The following is a 21,567-nucleotide window of genomic DNA, read 5'->3' as shown; positions in this document are numbered from 1 at the left end:
CTCGTCTTCTCTTATGTTCCACGTTTCTGCCCCATACAGTGCTGTTGGCACAATCACTCCTTCATACAGTCTCCTCTTCGCATCCATTCCCAAATGTCTATTCCTCATTACACTCTTTAAACCACCAAGGCATTTACTCGCTTCTCTCAATCTACATTCTACCTCCACCTTCACTCCACCTTTTCCTGCTACACTTGCACCCAAGTATCTAAAACTATCCACTTCCTCCAGTCGCTCTCCCTTAATGTTCACTTCCAGTCTACTGCCACTTTCACCCCTTGTACATCTCATCACCTTACTTTTACCCACATTTATCTTTAGCTTTCTTCTATCACATACTCTCCCAAACTCTGCCACCAGCTTCCTCAATCCCTCCTCTGACCCTGCCACAAGCGCAGTGTCGTCCGCAAACAACAGCTGGCTCACCTCCCACTTTTCTCCATTTTCTTTAACCATCTCCAATCCCTGACTCACTACCCTAGCATTCACCTCTCGCACCACCCCATCCATGTAGAAGTTGAACGAGCCAGGGCGACATAGGATAACGCATCCTTGAACGAAGTCCCACCCTTTACTTCAAACCCACTCACTCTCTCCAATTCTAATCCTAACACATGCTCTACTACTCTCATAAAAACTCTTGACAGCTCCCAAAAGCTTTCCTCCTATCCCATATATCTGCTTAACCTCCCACAGTGCCTTTCTGTCCTACCCTATCATAAGCCTTTTTCCTATCCAGAAAAGCCCAAAAAACATCCTTTTCCCCACTTATCCCCTATAGGCTTTCTCCACATATCTGTCTTACCAACAAAGATTTCTGAATTTCTTACACAATCCTCTTTACCCCGTCCTAAATCCTCAACCTGTTTCCTTCCACCAAATTTAACTCCTTCTGTGTTTACCTTCTCCTATATTCCCTTTCTCCAATTTTAAGGGATCCCCTCCATAAAGGCCCTTTTTTCCCTTACTTACACTCCAAACAAGGTGGCCTAATCCTCTCTGAAAAATTGTACTTTACATTTCCAACCCACACTTGTCCCCCTTTTCCCTTGTAAAGAGGAACTATAACAGGCACTTCTCCAGTCCTCCGGTACTCTACCCCTCTCTCCAGCAAACATTAAATAACCTCACCAACCAGTCCACCATCACTGAACCTCCCTTTTTCAGACATTCTGCATGGCATCCATCCAGACCAGGTGCCTTACCTGCTTTCATCATCTTTACAACTGCCTTCACCTCATCCTTCCTTATTTTCTCCTCCATTCTCCTCACTCATCACTCTCATTTTCTTCGCATTTCCCACTGCAGCTATCTTTCCTTCCCTATCCCTCCTTCACATTCAGCAACTCCCTAAAATATTCTGCCCATCTTCCCCTCACTGCCATCTCTTCCATTATCATCTCTCCATCTGTACCTTTTACCTTTTCTTCCCTACTTGATTCACCTCCTCTTCCTCTCTTAATTTCTTTCCAAAACATCTTTTTATTACTTTCAAAATTTTCTGTCATACTCCTACCCCATTTCACATCTGCTCTCCTCTTTGCCTCCTTTACCTTTTGCTTTACTTCTCTTTTCTTTTCTTTTCTTTGTACGTCTCATATGACTCCCCTGTCCTCTTTTGTAACCAATCTGTGAATGCTCGCTTCTTCTCTTCTACAACCTTCTTTGGTTTCCTCATCCCACCATTCACTACCCTTTCTTCTATTTCCCCCTGTCCTTCTTGTTTCCACACACCATCCTTGCACACTTTAAGACTCCCTCCTTGAACCATCCCCATTCCTCCGCCACACCCATCTCTGCTCTATCCTTTACTCCCTCCCACTCCTCCTTCAGCTTCTTTTCGTACTCCTTCTTCTTTTCCTTTTCATTCAAGGAGTTTACTCGAAGAACCATCCCTACCTTTTGTCCCTTTCCTCCTTCTCCCATCTATCCTCCACTCTCAGCTTACCTTCCACCAAAAAATGATCTGATATTCCCCCACCCTCTCCCCTTAGCACATGTACATCCTTAACTCTTCCTATTCCATAATCCTATTTACCACTACATAATCCATTAGCGGCTCTATCTACCACCCTTCCATCCACCATCCTCTCCCATGTGTACTTATGCTTGACTTTCTTCCTAAACACTGTATTTGCTGTCATCAACTCTCTAAACACATCTCCACCATCAACTCTCCACTACGGTTTTTCCTGGAACTCCCACACTTCCCAACTACTCCGTCTATTGGTTCACCTCCTACCCTAGCATTAAGGTCTCCTAATACCAACACATTGGCATTTCTCCTTAAAACCCTCTATGCACTCATTTAAATCTATCCAAGAGGCTTCCCTTTCCTTTACACTCTTCTTAGTACCAGGTCCATATGCACTTACAAAGGCCTACATCCCCCTTCCCAGTTTCACCTTCATCCACATTAGCCTTGAAGAAACTTCCTTCCACTCCACTACCTGTTTACCTATCTCCTCACTTACTAGAATAGCCACCCCTTCCCCTCCCTCCGCCCTCTCTTCACTCCTGATAACCTCCCACTTACACTCCCAAACTTACACTCACCCTTCCCTTTCAACTTAGGTTTTCACTCAAAGCCAACACATCCATCTTTCTTCTCACAAACATACTACCTATCTCTTCCCTTTTACTCACATCTGTACCACATCCATGCACATTAAAAGACCCAAACCTTAAGGTGCTGGCCCGAGGCCCTCCAGCACCCCTTATGCCTTTTCCTTTTCTTTTTAGGAATCTGCCCCTTGGGGCTACAGGGAGAAGGATGCCTAGTCCCTCTCCCCGTCCCTTTCTTCTCGGCCTCTTACGATCCCAAGTGGGAAACTTGGTGGCAGTATTCTTTTCCCCCACCCACAGGGAATTCCCCCATCCCAGAAAGAGAATAGATTTGATATATCTAGACTTTGCAAAAGCTTTTGATACAAGTCCCTCATGAAAGACTACTTACTAAATTAGCTTCACATGGAATAAGTGGTAGCCTATTAAGTTGGACTAGTAATTAGTTTGAATGACTGAAAACAGAGAGTTGTTTTAACCACTTCACTCCGGGACTTAAATCTCGCGGGCAGCAGCCAATGCCAGCCGTACGATGTGTCGTAATAATACTCGCATCATAAAATATAGTCACCGCTTATATCGATCGTTCCTCTCTTTCACCTGTGGATTTTGAAAACCATAGAGAATGGGATTCAGTGCATATTAGGGAGAATATAAAAAATGCAGAGGTGACTACAATAAATATAATTAAAGACGCTGATATGGCAGCATCGCGAATCCACTTGCTCCTCATGACGCCTACGTGTGCGGCACCGTATGGTAGGGGTTAAATGGAAAAACTTATAGATGGAAAAATGTTATGAGTGGAGTTCCTCAGTGTTCCATCCTTGGGCCACTTCTATTTGTAGTATATATAAATGATATAGACCATGGACTAAAATCAACTGTTTCCAAATTTGCTGATGATACAAAACTGTGTGGAATGGCAAATGATCACTTAAACCAATTAGATATTCAAGAAGATTTAGATAAATTACAGCAATGGTCTGAAAAGTGGCTAATGAAATGTAACACAAGTAAATGCAAGGTAATGCACATAGGTAAAAATAACAGTAAGTACGATTACAAGTTACAGGCACACCTCGACTTACATCATTTCAACTTGCATCGTTTTTGAACATACATCGGTTTTCAAAAATAATACTCTATATGGAAAAATAAAATTCAAGTTGTCATTTTATTTGACTTTACATTGGTCAGCCAATAATAATGGAATCGCATAAACTCCAAAAAACATTTCAAGCACATAAATTCATGTTGCAATATATAAGAATAAAAGCATGTAAAATGATATTAAAATTCAGTAACTGCTAAAATACATACCATAAAGTAGTATGGTCTAGTTCACTAGAACATGAAATTAGCTGATTTTCTTATTTATTGGGGCAACAGTAGTTCCAATACTGTATGTACTGTTAGGCGATGTCTCGAATCCCGCATTTGTTTTGGATTATGATCAGTTTACTGAAGTTTTGTAGATATTCTCATTAACATTCACTAGTAACTGTAATATTTGCCCCCTTGCCTCCAAAGAAAAGTTCTAGTGAAATTGCTAAGTGTCATGCAATTTTACTGGAGGATAAAATGGCAATGATGAAATGTCTACAATGTAAACATCAACATATTGTATGTACTGCATTGGTAAATTAAAAATACATATATATATATATATATATATGCCAAGGGCTTTTTCCCCCATACAAGGGAGGTAGCCAAAAAAGCAAAGGCATAAAAATCATTCCCACCCATTCCATCCGCAATACACTCCACTCCCCTCCACCCTCTACCCTCCCTCTTATCTTGGCACCTCCTGGACGACTGGTCATCCCTGCATCTTGTCCACTGCCCTGGGTCAGAGGCAGTGTTGCAAGACACAGCACATCCCCAGCAAGGCTGCCTCATTAAATTGGTGACCCCCTCTCTGTCCCCTCATGCAGAAAAGGAGAAGACAGGGAGAAATCCCTTCAGGCTGCATCAAATTTTTCTCACACATACTACCTCACCCCCATCCCCCCCACCCATTCCACCTCATGCATCACAACATCGTCCATATACAACCATTTTCCATTCACCTCTATCTTCTGTCCTCTCCTGTCCTTCCTCAACAGACATTCCCCTCTTCCCCAAAGCCCCTTTCACCCCATCCATCCATCTCATCCTAGGTCGCCCCCTCATGTTCACTCCCTCCACATCTGCCTTCTATACCTCTTTTACTAGTCTTTCTTCACTCATTCTTTCCATGTGTCCAAACCATCCCAATACTCTTTCATCCACCCAACTCCCTTACCACCCCCCATTCTCCTCCTCACCTCATTTCTCACTCTATCCAGCCTAGTAACCCCTATCATACTTCTCAGACACCTCATCTCAAACACATTCAAACTCCTTCTCTCTTCCTCTCTTATGTTCCATGTTTCTGCCCCATACAGTGCTGTTGGCACAATCACTCCTTCATACAATCTCCTCTTAACATCCATTCCCAAATGTCTATTTCTCATTACACTTTTTAATCCACCAAGGCATTTACTCGCTTCTCTCAATCTACATTCTACCTCCACCTCTACTCCCTTTCCTACCACATTCGCACCCAAGTATCTAAAACTATCCACTTACTCTAGTCACTCTCCCTTAATGCTCACTTCCAGTCTACTGCCACTTTCACCCCTTGTACATCTCATCACCTTACTTTTACCCACATTCATCTTCAACTTTCTTCTTTCTCACACTCTCCCAAACTATGTCACCAACTTCCTCAATCCCTCCTCTGATCCTGCTACAAGCGCAGTGTCGTCCACAAACAACACCTGGCTCACCTCCCACTTTTCTATTTTTTTTAACCATCTCCAATCCCTGACCCACCATCCTTGCATTTACTTCTCACACCACCCCAACCATGTAAAGATTGAACAACCAGGGCAACATAACACATCCATGATGAAGTCCCACCTTTACCTCGAACCACTCACTCTCTCCATTTCTAATCCTGACGCATGCTCTACTACTCTCGTAAAAACACCTGACAACTCCTAGAAGCTTTCTTCCTATCCCGTATATCTGCAAAACCTCCCACAGTGCCCTCCTGTCTACCCTGCCATAAGCCTTTTCCAAACCCATAAAAGCCCAAAAAACATCCTTCCCCTTTCCTATAGCTTTCTCACATATCTGTCTTACCACAAAAATCTGATCTACACAACCTCTACCTGTCCTAAATCCACACTGTTCCTCCCCAATTACTCCCTCTCTTCCTCTCCTAATTCTCTCAATCAAGATCCTCCCTTAAGCCTTCCCAACAACACTCAACAAGCTAATCCCTCTGAAACTACTACACTCACACTTGTCCCCTTTTCCCCTTTTCCCTTGTAGAGTGGGACTATTCAGGTACTCCTCCAGTCCTCCGGCACTCTACCCTCCCTTAAACAATCATTGAATAACCTCACCAGGCAGTCCATCATCTCTGTACTTTTTTTTTTTTTTTTTTTTTTTTTTTTTTTTTTTTTTTTTTTAGACTTTCTGGGTGCCTTACCTGCTCTCATCATCTTAACAACTGCTTTCACTTAATCCTTCCTTATTTTTCCTTCATTTTTCTCACTTATCAGTCATTTTCTAAGCACTTCCCACTGCAACTGTCTTTCCCTCCCTAACCTCCTTCACATTTACCAACTCCCTAAAATACTCTGCTCACCTTCCTCTCACTGCCTTCTCTTCCATTATCATGTCACCATCTGCACCTTTTACCTTTTCTTCTCTACTTGATTCACCTCCTCTTCCTCTTTTAATTTCTTTCCAAAACATTTTTTATTACTTTCAAAATTTTCTGTCATAATCTTACCCCTTTTCACACCTGATCTCCTTTTTGCCTCCTTTTCCTTGTGCTTTACTTCTCTTTACTTTGTACCTCTCATATGACTCCCTCATCCTATTTTGTAACCAAGCTGTGTAAGCTCGCCTCTTCTCTTCTATAACCTTCTTCATTTCCTCATCCCGCCACTCACTACCCTTCCTTCTATTTCCTCCCATCCTTCTTGTACCGAACTCCATCTTTTCACACTTTGTGACTCCCTCCTTGAACCATCCCCATTCCTCCTCCAGTCCTAGTTCTACTCTATCCTTCACTCCCTCCCACTCTTCTCTCAGCTTCTTCTTTTACTCCTTTTCATTCTCATTCAAAGAGTTCACTATAAGCACCTCCCTATCCTCCACTCTGAACTTACCTTCCACCAAAAAATGATCTGATATTCCCCCCACTCTCTCCCCTTAGAACATGTACATCCTTAACTCTTCCTATTATACTCCTATCTACCATTACATAGTCCATTAACACTCTATCTACCACTCTTCCATCCACCACCCTCTACCATGTGTACTTATGCTTGACTTTCTTCTGAAACACTGTATGTGCTATCATCAACTCTCTAGACACATCACCATCAACTCTCCAGTACGATTCTTTCCTGGAACTCCACATTTCTCAACCACTACGTCAGTTGGTTCATTTTCTACCCTAGTATTAAGGTCTCCCTATACTACTACATTGACGGTCCTCCCTAATCCCTCTATGCACTAATTTAAATCTATTCAAAAAGCCTCCCTTTCCTCTACACTCTTCTAACTACCGGGCCCATTTGCACTTACAAAAACCCACATCTCCTTTCCCAGTTACACCTTAATCCACATTAACCCTGAAGAAACCTCCTTCCACTCCACTACCTGTTTACCTATCTCTTCACTTACCAGTATAGCCACCCCTTCTCTCCCTCGCCCTCTCTTCACTCCTGAGAACCTCCTAACTGCACTCCCGAACTCACACTCGCCCTCCCCTCTCGACTTAGTTTCACTCAAATCCCACACATCCATCTTTCTTCTCACAAACATACTACTTTTCTCTTCCCTAGATAATTGGGTGTGAATGTGGCAGGAAAGGGAGAGGTGGAGGTGGAGGTAGAATGTAGATTGAGAGAAGTGAGAGGTTTTGTGGATATACAGGATAGGAAGAAAGCTTCTAGGAGCTGTCAAGAGTTTTTACGAGAGTAGTAGAGCATGTGTCAGGATTAGAAATGGAGAGAGTGAGTGGTTCGAGGTAAAGGTGGGACTTCGTCAGGGATGTGTTATGTCACCCTGGCTGTTCAACTTATACATGGATGGGATGGTGCGAGAGGTAAATGCAAGGGTGGTGGGTCAGGGATTGGAGATGGTTAAAGAAAATGGAGAAAAGTGGGAGGTGAGCCAGGTGTTGTTTGTGGACAACACTGCACTTGTAGCATGATCAAAGGAAAAAAGAGATTGGGTAAGAGACACAATAGACAAAAAAAAAAAAATGTATTGTAATCTATGGTAACAAAGAGAAACATGGACTAATAAGGTTCCAAAGGAAAAAAAGAGGAGAAGAATATTGTGATAGAAATACTAAAAGAAATACAGGAGAAGGAGCAAGGACTTGAAAAGGCAATAGAAGAAATCTACAGGATGGGCAAATATTCTGAAGAGAAGAATAGACCTCTCAAAGTAAAACTTAATTTGCAGAGGATAGCAGAAGAAATATTAACAAATGTAGGAAGACTAGCAAAAAGTAATAACTACAAAAAATTATGGATAAAAACGGAACTGAGTGATGAGGGGGAAAAAAAACACTTAAAGAGGAAGCTAAGGAAAAGAACGAGAAAACAGAAAACAAAAGGAAGGAGTTTTTTCAGAGAGTGATGGACTTGAGACTGAGGACATGGTACATAAGGGAAAAGGAAATGCCGGAGCAAGAAGAAAAGGAAAAAATATAATATATACCAACATAGATGGGTTGATATCAGGAATAGATAAATTGAATGACTATCTGGAACAAGAAAAACCAGATATAATGGGGATTGTGGAGACAAAATTGAAAGGATCATTACCACCAAATAATATAGGCCAAGTATTATATAATTGTTGGTTCAGAAATAGAGAAACAAAGCAGGGTGGAGGAGTGATGTTGCTAACCAAGAAAGGCCTAAATGCGACAAAAACCACAGAAGGAGAGAACAATGTGGAGTCGATTATGATAAGAGTTGAGGATAGGGATATGAAAAATAGAAAGTATGCAGTGATTTATGTCCCATCTAAAACTCATGCATGGAATGAAAGTGAACACTCCAAACTGCTGGAAGACACAAGAAAAACACTAAATGAAATACTAAAGAAAGAAGGAAATCTGGTAATTATGGGTGATTTTAACTAGAAAGAAATATGTTTGGAAGAAATGACTGTGAAAGGTGGAGAAAATCACTGGGGAACATATTACTGGAAATGACCATTGATTACACATTGATGCAATGGGGGAAGGAAAATACCAGACATAGAAATAACAATGAACCCTCAAGATTGGATTTGATATTCACATCAGAACCCGAAATTATGGATAAAATCGAATACAAGACACCAATTGGAAAAAGTGGTCACACACTACTAGAACTAGAATGAAATGAAGAAACAAATATAGAAATTAATGAAAACACAGAAAAGGAAGACTAATGTATAACAAAACAGATTTTGAGAAACTTAGAAAATTCTTTCAAGAAGCAAATTGGGAAAAATTTAATAATGAAGAAAAAAGGTGGAAGAGAAATGGACAATTTGGAAGGAAATCTTTAATCAAGGAGTGGATAAGTATGTACCTAGACAAAAACAGGAAAGGGTATATATAAAATCCTGGTATAATAAAAAGTGCAGTGAAGCAAAATACAGAAGAGATAAAACCTGGAAGAAATAAAAAAAACAACAACTGAGAAATGGAAAATATAACCAAACTAAGAAATACATACATACATATGCCAAAGCCTTTTTCTCCCTTGCACAGGGGGGTTAACCAAAAAGAAAAAGGCATAGAAACTACTCCCACCCATTCCATTCGCTATATATTCCACTCCCCTCCACCCTTCTCCCTCCTTATCTTGGCACCTCCTGGATGACGGGTCATCCCTGCATCCTGTCCACTGCCCTGGGTCAGAAGCAGTATCGCAAGACACAGCACATCCACAGCAAGGCCGCTTAATAAATTCGGTGACCCCCCTCTCCATCCCCTCATGCAGAAAAGGAGAAGACGGGGAGAAATCCCTTCGGGCTGCATCAATTTCTCTCTCTCTCATACATACTTCCTCACCCCCCATCCCCCACCCATTCCCCCTCATACATCACAGCATCATCCATACAAAACCCTTCTCCATTCACCCCTATCATCTGTCCTCTCTCATCCTTCCTCAATAGGAAGTATGTTTGTAATGCCCCTTTCACCCCATCCATCCATTTCATCCTAGGGCGCCCCCTCATATTCACTCCTTGCACCTCTGCCTTCCACACCTCTTTTACTAATCTTTCTTCACTCATTCTTTCCATGTGCCCAAATCATCCTAATACTCTTTCATCAATCCTATCTTCCATCTCCCTTTCTTCCCCTGTTCTCCTTATCACCTCATTTCTCACTTTATCCAGCCTTTTAACCCCTATCATACTTCTCAGACATTTAATCTCAAACACATTTATATAAAATGTTGATTCAACAAAAGATGTAGTGAGGCTAAAGCGAGGAAAGACAAAGCCTGGAAACAATGGAAAAGGACAGAAAAACATCTAAATGGCAAACATATATAAAACTTAGAAACGAATATGTAAACATATGTAGGAAAGAAAAAAGAGAATATGAAAGGGATATCATAGACAAATGTAAGGATCAACCGGAACTCTTTTACAGGGATATAAATAACAAACTAAAGGATAAGCATGGTATAATAACACTGCATGAAGGAGATAAAGAATACATAAATGACACAGAGATGGCAGAAGTTATGATCAGACATTTCATGTCTGTTTTTACAGTTGAGAGCTCACAACCCTGGGAGGATGGACAACTAGAAAGATCACCCATGATGAAGGAAATAGAAATAACACAAGGGGAAATAAGAGACCAAATAAAAAGCCTAGATGTCAGAAAGTGGCACGGACCAGATAGAATTGCAAATTGGATACTGAAAGAGTGTATAGATGAACTGACAGATAAACTACACAAGATAATAGACTTCTCACTAAAAGAGGGAAAGGTGCTGCAATATTGAAAAGATCCAAACATAGTACCAGTACATAAAGGAGGAGATAGGGAAGATCCTACAACCTTTAGATTGTTGTCCCTCACAAGCACAGTAGCAAAAATATGCAAAAAGATTATCAGGAGCAGATGGACCAAACACTTGGAAGAAAACAAAATAATAAACCCCAAACAATTTGGTTTTAGAAGTGGAAGATCGTGCACCACAAATCTAATCTGCTTTTACTCGAGACTAATTGAGATAATACAAGAAAGAGATGGATGGGCAGACTGCGCCTTCTTGGATTTGCAAAAAGCATTTGACAAGGTACCACACAAAAAATTAATAAGTAAAATTGAAAAAATAGGAGGAATTCAAGGCAAACTGTTGGAATGGGTGAAGGATTTCTTAACTGGGAGAAAAATGAGAGTGGTACTTAGAGACAAAAATTCAAAATGGGAAGATGTAAAAAGTGGGGTCCCACAAGGCTCTATTTTGGCTCCTTTAATGTTTGCCATATACATAAATGATATGGATGAAGGAGTAAATTGTTACATGAACTTTTTTGCTGACGATGCCAAATTACTCAAGAGAGTGAAAACAGAAGAAGATTGCAGATCACTACAAGATGACCTGGATAAAGTATGGAATGGAGCCGAAAATATGAAATGAACTTCAACATTACAAAATGTAGCTTAACCCCTTCCATACGGTGCCGCACACGTAGGCGTCATGGACTTAGATCTCGGTGGCAGCAGCCAATGCCAGCCGTACGACGTGTCGTAATGATACTCGCATCATAAAATATAGTCACCGCTTATATCGATCGTTCTCTCTTCACCCGTGAATTTTGATAACCATAGAAAATGCGATTACAAAGGAATTAGAAAGAATGTCATTATGGAGGGGCGACTACAATAAATATAATCAAGACGCCGATATGGCAGCCTCGCGAATACACTCGCTCCCCATGACACCTACGTGTGCGGCACCGTATGGAAGGGGTTAATGGAATTTGGAAGAGGCAAAAGTAGAGTTTTGGGAAAATATACAATTGGAAACAAAGTAGTCAAAAAAGTAAATTCAGAGAGGGACCTAGGAGTACTCATCTCAAGTGACTTGACACCTGACAAACAAGTAAATAAGTTATTTGGAGAGACCTACAACTTATTAAGATCAATGAAAGTGGCCTTCGACTACATGGATGAGGATATGGTTAAGAAAATAATTATTAAATTGATAAGACTGAAATTAGAATATGTTATATCAATGTGGGCACCTAACACAAAGAAAAATATAAGAAAATGAGAAAAAATCCAAAGAGCAACAAAAATGGCACCCACACTATCAAATTTGACATATGAACAAAAATTGGAAAAATTACAGTTGTCAACATTGGAGCAGAGAAAGGAAAGAGGCAATTTGTTGACCATTGTCAGATTTATGAAAGAGATGGAAGTTCTCGATAGAGATGACCTATTAAAATGGGACAAGAGGACACGTAAAGAAACTAAAGAAAGACAGTTACAGAAGAGACCTAAAAAAGAATAGTTTCCCACACACACAGTGATCAATGTCTGGAACAAATTGAACAGTGAAACAGTGAATGCCAGAACTATACACTATTTCAAGAATAAACTAGACGTGGAGAGATACAAAAAAGGGTCACAATGAGGATAGCTCCCATCCTGTAAAATACAACTAGGTAAATACATTCAAACTCCATCTCTCTCCCTCTCGGCCAATCACCCCTTCATATAACCTCCTGTTAGCATCCATTCCCAAATGTCTATTTCTCATTACACTTTTTGATTCACCAAGTCATTTACTTCTCTCAATCTACATTCTACCAAACTACATATACAAAGGCCTCTTCCCCCTTATAAGGGAGGTAGCCAAAAAGGGAAAGGCATAAAAATATTCCCACCCATTTCATCCCTGAATACACTCCACACCCCTCCCACCCTCCCTCTTATCTGAGCACCTCCTGGATGACGGGTCATCCCTGCACCTTGCCCACTGCCCTGGGTCAGAAGCAGTGTCGCAAGACACAGCACATCCACAGCAAGGCCGCTTCATTAAATTGGCGACCCCCTCTCTCCGTCCCCCCTTGCAAAAAAGGAGAGGACGGGGAGAAATCCCTTTGGGCTGTGTCAAATTTTGCTCACACATACTACCTCACCCCCCACCCCCCACCCATTCCACCTCATGCAATCACAACATCATCCATATACAACCATTCTCCATTCACTCCTGTCTTCTGTCCTCTCCCATCCTTCCTCAACAGACATTCCCCTCTTCCCCAAAGCCCCCTTCACCCCATCCATCCACCTCATCCTAGGACATCCCCTTATGTTCACTCCCTCCACATCTGCCTTCCATACCTCTTTTACTAGTCTTTCTTCACTCATTCTTTCCATGTGTCCAAACCATCCTAATATTCTTTCATCAACCCTATCTCCCAGCTCCTTTTCCACCCCTGTTCTCCTCCTCACCTCCTCATTTCTCACTCTATCTAGCCTAGTAACCCCCACCATACTTCTCAGACACCTCATCTCAAACACATTCAAACTCCTTCTCTCTTCTTCTCTTATGTTCCATGTTTCTGCCCCATACAGTGCTGTTGGCACAATCACTCCTTCATACAGTCTCCTCTTCGCATCCATTCCCAAATGTCTATTTCTCATTACACTCTTTAATCCACCAAGGCATGTACTCGCTTCTCTCAATCTACATTCTACCTCCACCTTCACTCCATTTCCTGCCACATTTTCACCCAAGTATCTAAAACTATCCACTTCCTCCAGTCGCTCTCCCTTAATGCTTACTTCCAGTCGACTGCCACTTTCACCCCTTGTACATCTCATCACCTTACTTTTACCCACATTTATCTTTAGCTTTTATCTATCACATACTCTCCCAAACTCTGCCACCAACTTCCTCAATCCCTCCTCCGATCCTGCCCCAAGTGCAGTGTCGTCCGCAAACAACAGCTGGCTCACTTCCCACTTTTCTCCATTTTCTTTAACCATCTCCAATCCCTTTCCCACTACCCTTGCATTTACCTCTCGCACCACCCCATCCATGTATAAGTTGAACAGCCAGGGCGACATAACGCATCCTTGACGCAGTCCCACCTTTACCTCGAACCACTCACTCTCTCCATTTCCAAGCCTGACACAAGCTCTACTACTCTCATAAAAACTCTTGACAGCTCCTAGAAGCTTTCCTCCTATCCCATATATCTGCATAACCTCCCACAGTGCCTTTCTGTCTACCCTATCATAAGCCTTTTCTAGATCCATAAAAGCCCAGAAAACATCCTTCCCCTTTCCTATAGCTTTCTCACATATCTGTCTTACCACAAAGATCTGATCTACACAACCTCTACCTGTCCTAAATCCACACTGTTCCTCACCAATCACTCCTTCTGTTCCTCTCCTAATCCTCTCAATCAAGATCCTCCCATAAACCTTCCCAACTACACTTAACAAGCTAATCCCTCTGAAACTACTACATTAACACTTGTCCCCTTTTCCCTTGTAAAGAGGAACTATACAGGCACTCCTTCAGTCCTCCATCACTCTACCCTCTCTCCAGCAAACATTAAATAACCTCACCAACCAGTTCACCACCACTGTACCTCCCTTTTTCAGACATTCTGCATGGCATCCATCCAGACCAGATGCCTTACCTGCTTTCATCATCTTAACAACTGCCTTCACTTCATCCTTCCTTATTTCTCCTCCATTCTCCTCACTCATCACTCTCATTTTCTTCGCATTTCCCACTGCAGCTATCTTTCCTTCCCTATCCTCCTTCTCATTTAGCAACTCCCTAAAATATTCTGCCCATCTTCCCCTTACTGCCTTCTCTTCCATTATCATCTCTCCATCTGCACCTTTTACCTTTTCTTCTCTACTTGATTCGCCTCCTCTTCCTCTCTTAATTTCTTTCCAAAACATCTTTTTATTACTTTCAAAATTTTCTGTCATACTCTTACCCCATTTCACATCTGCTCTCCTCTTTGCAACCTTTACCAAACTAAGAAATGAATATGTAAAAATACATAGAGAAGAAAAAAGAAATTATGAAAAGGACACAATAGACAAATGTAAAGACCAACCCAAATTATTTTATAGATATATAAACAGCAAGATAAAAAATAAACAGGAAATACTTAAATTACATTAAGGTAACAGAGAATACACATAATATATAGAAATAGCAGATTGTTGTGACCAGTAAAAAAAATTCCAGTTCTAGAAATTAGGTATAGTTCTGACAAAATGGAGAAAGATAAAGAAGAAAGAATAACAAATGAACCAAATAATAGAGGACTTGACATAAGGATAGAAAGCCCTAGAGGTGTCATCCTCAAACACTATTGTATAATAGATACTCTTAGAAAAAAACCAAGGTAGGAAAATAACGTCTTTTCAGGATTTCAAAGAAACCCAGATGAAGTTGCTAAAAGTTTAGATATAGACAGAGAAATTAGATATAGTAATGCACTAAGAAATTGTGAGGTAAATGGAAGAAATCATAGATTTGAAAGTGGATTACCAAGCTGTACATAGGGAATTGATTACATTGCGAAAGAGTAATGAGCAAATGATTAAAGAATTCAGTGACCTAAAGAATGAAATTGAAATTCATAAGAGAGAAAATGAGAGAATGAAAAATGAGGATAAAAATAAAAATGATGAACTGAAAAAGGTCAAAGAGCAGTTGCAAGTAGTGACCGGAAAAGTGGCAGAGGCAATCAAAGAAACAGACCTCATTGAAATAAAAAAAATTATGGAAACAAGATCAGGAAAATCAAGAAATATCTTTTAGAGAAATATTACAAAAGCAGATGGAGGAAAATACAAAAGAAACAGTTATGAAAATAATTAAAGAAAAGGAAAATTGGGTGAGAGATACAGTTGACAAAGGCAAGTGCATTGTGGTCCATGGTATCCAGGAAAAGCATGATATGTATAGATACCAGAGAGAAAAGGAGAAGGAATTAGCTAAAGAAATTCTGAAAGAAATACAGGATGAAGGTCAGAATCTTGATAAAGAAATCAATGAAATCCACAGGATAGGCAAATATTCAAAAGAAAAACATCATAGACCTCTGAAAATAAAACTAAGAACACAAATGATAGCAGAGGAGGTATTATTGAAAGCGGTCAAACTGGCAAACAGCGAGAAATTCAAACATATAAGGATACAAAAGGAAATGAGTGATGAGGAAAAAGAGAAAGACAAAGCACTCAGAATTGAAGCCAATGATCGTAATGACAAGAGAACAGAGATGGGAAAAAAATGAGTTTTTTGGAGAGTGCTGGACTTGAGACTGAAAAAATGGTACATCAAAAAAATGGAAACTTAAACCAAAAAAGAGAAGAAATATATAAATAAAAGTAACATACACAAATATTGATGATATGATCTCTGGAATCAACAAACTAAATGACTATCTAGAAACAGAAAAACTTGATATCATGGGCATAGTAGAGACAAAATTGAAAGGACAGCTATCAACAAGCATAGTGGGACATGGTCTCTACAACCACTGGGTGAAAAATAGAACAGACAAACAAGGAGGAGGTGTCATGATATTGACCAAAAAGGGTCTAAATGTGACAGATTATTAAAGGCCAAGGCAATGTAGAAGCAATTATGATTAAAATTGCAAACAAAAAGATGAAAAGCAGAAAATTTGTAGTACTGTATGTATCACCAAAAACCCATGCGTGGTTGGACAGTGAACATTCTAAATTATTGGTAGAAAAAGACATAATTTGGGAAGAAATGATAGTTAAAGGGGGAGATGAACTTTGGAGCAATATTCTACTGAATATGACCATTGAATACACCCTAACGCAATGGGTTAAGGAAAATACTAGATATAGAAACAACGAGGAACCATTGAAACTAGACTTAATGTTAACTTCTGAACCAGATATTATGAATAAAATGGTGTATAAAACACCAATTGGAAAGAGTGACCATACACTAAGAGAGTTTGAATTAAAAGAACAGAACAATGTAGATAGGAATGATAAACATAGAGAAGGAAGATTTATGTACAACAAAACTTATTTTGTAACTAAATAAAATTTTCCAAAACACAAATTAAGATAAATTCTCTAAAGAGGAAACAAAGATGGAAGACAAATGGAACATATTCAAAGAAAAGTACAAAGAAGGAACTAATAAATATGTACCAAAAAAGAAACAAAAAGAGATTTATATAAAATGTTGGTTTAACAAAAGGGTGAGGCTAGAGCCAGGAGAGACAAAGCCTGAAAAAAATGGAAAAAATATAGAAAAACATCCAAATGGCAAACGTATATAAAAATTAGGAACGGATGTGTGAATATATGCAGAAAAGAAAAAAGAGAATATGAAAGGGATATCATAGACAAATTTAAGGATCAACCTAAACTCTTTTACAGATATATAAATGACAAACTAAAGGATAAGCACGAAATAGTGAAACTGCGTGAAGGAGATAAAGAATACATAGATGACATAGAGATGGCAGAAGTTAGGATCAGACATTTCAGGTCTGTTTTTACAATTGAGAGCTCACAATCTTGGGGAGATGGACAACAAGAAAGATCACCCATGATGAAAGAAATAAAGTAGAATTGAAAAAAAAAGGAGGAATTCAAGGGAAACTGTTGGAATGGGTGAAGGATTTCTTAACTGGGAGAAAAATGAGAGTGGTACTTAGAGACAAAAATTCGAAATGGGAAGATGTAAAAAGTGGCATCCCACAAGGCTCTGTTTTGGCTCCTTTAACCTCTTCGCTCTAGGGCACATCGCACGCCTGGCAGCATTAGCTGCCAGGCGTGCGATGTCAATATATAAAGGGGAAATAAGGAAGACCCAACAAATTATAGACCGATGTCCCTAACGAGTACAATAGTTGAAATTTGTGAGAGAATCATCAAAGATAGATTAGCAAAATATCTTGAGGAGAATAATATACTGAACCTGAGGCAATTTGGATTCAGACAGGGAAGATCATTAGCTCTGAAGATGTTTGCTATATATGTAAATGACATGGACGAAGGTATTGAAAGTTACATGAACTGCTCTGTGGATGACGCAAAGTTATTAAAGAGGATAAACTCTGAAATAGACTGTAACTCATTACAGAGTGATCTGAACAAAATCTCAGAGTGGAGCAAGAGATGGTAGAATTTAACATCAAGAAGTGCAGTAGGCCTATAATTGAATTTGGAAAAAACAAGAAGAGGATATCAGGACAGTATAAAATGGATGGAAAAGAAGTAAAGAAAGTAAATTCTGAAAGGGACCTAGGAGTTATCATCACCAAAGGCGTGTCACCAGATAAACATATAAATAAAATAGTTGGAGAAACATACAATTTGTTGAGATCAATAAAGGTGGCCTATAGATACCTGGATAAGGAAATGATTGAGAAAATATTACAAACACTGATAAGGCCAAAACTGGAATATGCAGCACTGATATGGTCACCCAGTACAAAAAAAGAATATACATACATATACAAAGGCTTTTTTCCCCCTTACAAGGGAGGTAGCCTAAAAGGGAAAGGCATAGAAACATTCCCACCCATTTCATCCCTGAATACACTCCACACCCCTCCCACCCTCCCTCTTATCTGAGCACCTCCTAGATGATGGGTCATCCCTGCACCTTGCCCACTGTCCTGGGTCAGAAGCAGTGTCGCAAGACACAGCACATCCACAGCAAGGCCGCTTCATTAAATCGGCGACCCCCCTCTCCGTCCCCCTTTGCAAAAAAAGGAGAGGACGGGGAGAAATCCCTTCGGGCTGCATCAAATTTTGCTCTCACATACTACCTCACCCCCCCACCCATTCCACCTCATGCAATCACAACATCATCCATATACAACCATTCTCCATTCACTCCTGTCTTCTGTCCTCTCCCGTCCTTTCTCAACAGACATTCCCCTCTTCCCCAAAGCCCCCTTCACCCCATCCATCCACCTCATCCTAGGACATCCCCTCACATTCACTCCCTCCACATCTGCCTTCCATACCTCTTTTACTAGTCTTTCTTCACTCATTCTTTCCATGTGTCCAAACCATCCTAATATTTTTTCATCAACCCTATCTCCCAGCTCCTTTTCCACCCCTGTTCTCCTCCTCACCTCCTCATTTCTCACTCTATCTAGCCTAGTAACCCCCACCATACTTCTCAGACACCTCATCTCAAACACATTCAAACTCCTTCTCTCTTCTTCTCTTATGTTCCATGTTTCTGCCCCATACAGTGCTGTTGGCACAATCACTCCTTCATACAGTCTCCTCTTCGCATCCATTCCCAAATGTCTATTTCTCATTACACTCTTTAATCCACCAAGGCATTTACTCGCTTCTCTCAATCTACATTCTACCTCCACCTTCACTCCATTTCCTGCCACATTTGCACCCAAGTATCTAAAACTATCCACTTCCTCCAGTCGCTCTCCCTTAATGCTCACTTCCAGTCTACTGCCACTTTCATCCCTTGTACATCTCATCACCTTACTTTTACCCACATTTATCTTTAGCTTTCTTCTATCACATACTCTCCCAAACTCTGCCACCAACTTCCTCAATCCCTCCTCCGATCCTGCCCCAAGCGCAGTGTCATCCGCAAACAACAGCTGGCTCACCTCCCACTTTTCTCCATTTTCTTTAACCATCTCCAATCCCTTTCCCACTACCCTTGCATTTACCTCTCGCACCACCCCATCCATGTATAAGGAGTATGGAAAGAAGCTGAAGGAGGAGTGGGAGGGAGTAAAGGATAGAGTAGAGCTAGGTGTGGAGGATGAATGGGGATGGTTCAAGGAGGGAGTCATAAAGTGTGCAAGGATGGTTTGTGGAACAAGAAGGACAGGGGGAAATAGAAGAAAGGGTAGTGAATGGTGGAATGAGGAAACAAAGAAGGTTGTAGAAGAGAAGAAGCGAGCTTTTACAGATTGGTTACAAAATAGGACGAGGGAGTCATATGAGACGTACAAAGAAAAGAAAAGAGAAGTAAAGCAAAAGGTAAAGGTTGCAAAGAGGAGAGCAGATGCGAAATGGGGTAAGAGTATGACAGAAAATTTTGAAAGTAATAATAAGATGTTTTGGAAAGAAATTAAGAGAGGAAGAGGAGGCGAATCAAGTAGAGAAGAAAAGGTAAAAGGTGCAGATGGAGAGATGATAATGGAAGAAAAGGCAGTAAGGGGAAGATGGGCAGAATATTTTAGGGAGTTGCTAAATGTGAAGGAGGATAGGGAAGGAAAGATAGCTGCAGTGGGAAATGCGAAGAAAATGAGAGTGATGAGTGAGGAGAATGGAGGAGAAATAAGGAAGGATGAGGTGAAGGCAGTTGTTAAGATGATGAAAGCAGGTAAGGCACCTGGTCTGGATGGATGCCATGCAGAATGTCTGAAAAAGGGAGGTACAGTGATGGTGGACTGGTTGGTAAGGTTATTTATTTAATGTTTGCTGGAGAGAGGGTAAAGTGCCAGAGGACTGGAGGAGTGCCTGTATAGTTCCTCTTTACAAGGGAAAAGGGGACAAGTGTGAATGTAGTAGTTTCAGAGGGATTAGCTTGTTAAGTGTAGTTGGGAAGGTTTATGGGAGGATCTTGATTGAGAGGATTAGGAGAGGAACAGAAGGAGTGATTGGTGAGGAACAGTGTGGATTTAGGACAGGTAGAGGTTGTGTAGATCAGATCTTTGTGGTAAGACAGATATGTGAGAAAGCTATAGGAAAGGGGAAGGATGTTTTTTGGGCTTTTATGGATCTGGAAAAGGCTTATGATAGGGTAGACAGAAAGGCACTGTGGGAGGTTATGCAGATATACGGGATAGGAGGAAAGCTTCTAGGAGCTGTCAAGAGTTTTTATGAGAGTAGTAGAGCTTGTGTCAGGATTGGAAATGGAGAGAGTGAGTGGTTCGAGGTAAAGGTGGGACTGTGTCAAGGATGCGTTATGTCGCCCTGGCTGTTCAAAAAAGAATATAAGAAAATTAGAAAGAATACAAAGAGCAACGACAAAGATGGCCCCAACACTTTCAAACATGACATATGAACAAGACTGGCCAAACTGGAATTGCCAACCCTGAAACAAAGAGAACAAGGGGACCTACTAACCATCTACAGAATTATGAAAGGAAAAGAATGCCTTGATGGATTACAAAGGCGGAGCATGCCGACAGGAGACCTTTTGATCCATATCTAGGTCGGATGCAAAAAAAAAAAAAAAAAAAAAAAAAAAAATCATAATAATAAATTAAAACTATAATAATGTAAAAAGAACAAATAAAATACATAAATAAATGCATAGGTATAGTTGAATAACAAACAAAAAGGTAAATAGTAAATGGTTATAAATTGACATATAACTAATAATAAATGAAAATCAGACAGACAAATTATAACAAAACAAAAACAAATAATATAACATAAATTATAATCATTACAGCATCTTACTTAGGTATTTATCTAAATGATTCTTAAAGCTTCAAACTGAACTACATTGCACTACCTGTGCAGGAAGTTTATTCCATTCATTAACTACACGGTTGGCAAAGTTGTTTCTACCTACTTCCAAATTGAATCTATTTCCGGACAGTTTGAGACCATTGTTTCTTGTCTGATTCTCATTCAATGTGAAAATTTGGTCACTTTTGATGTTGTCAATTCCCTTTAAAATCTTAAAGATCTGTATCAAGTCACCTCTGAGTCTACGCTTTTTTAGGGAAAACAGATTCATGTGCTTAAGTCGATTTTCGTATGATTTATTTTTGATATTTGGAATCAGTTTTGTGGCTCGCCGTTGTACTTTTTCCAGTCTGTCAATGTCTTTAATGAGATTCGGTGACCATACAGAAACAGCATATTCCAAATGTGGACGAACTAACGATTTATATAGCTTGTTAATGAGTGATGGACTTTTGAAATCAAAA

This window comes from Oratosquilla oratoria, chromosome 8, assembly GCF_046742065.1.
Source record: "Oratosquilla oratoria isolate Oo_2021 chromosome 8, ASM4674206v1, whole genome shotgun sequence".
NCBI classification, from domain to species: domain Eukaryota; kingdom Metazoa; phylum Arthropoda; class Malacostraca; order Stomatopoda; family Squillidae; genus Oratosquilla; species Oratosquilla oratoria.
The sequence above is the reverse complement of the archived record's forward strand: the minus strand, read 5'-3'. Positions refer to the sequence as shown.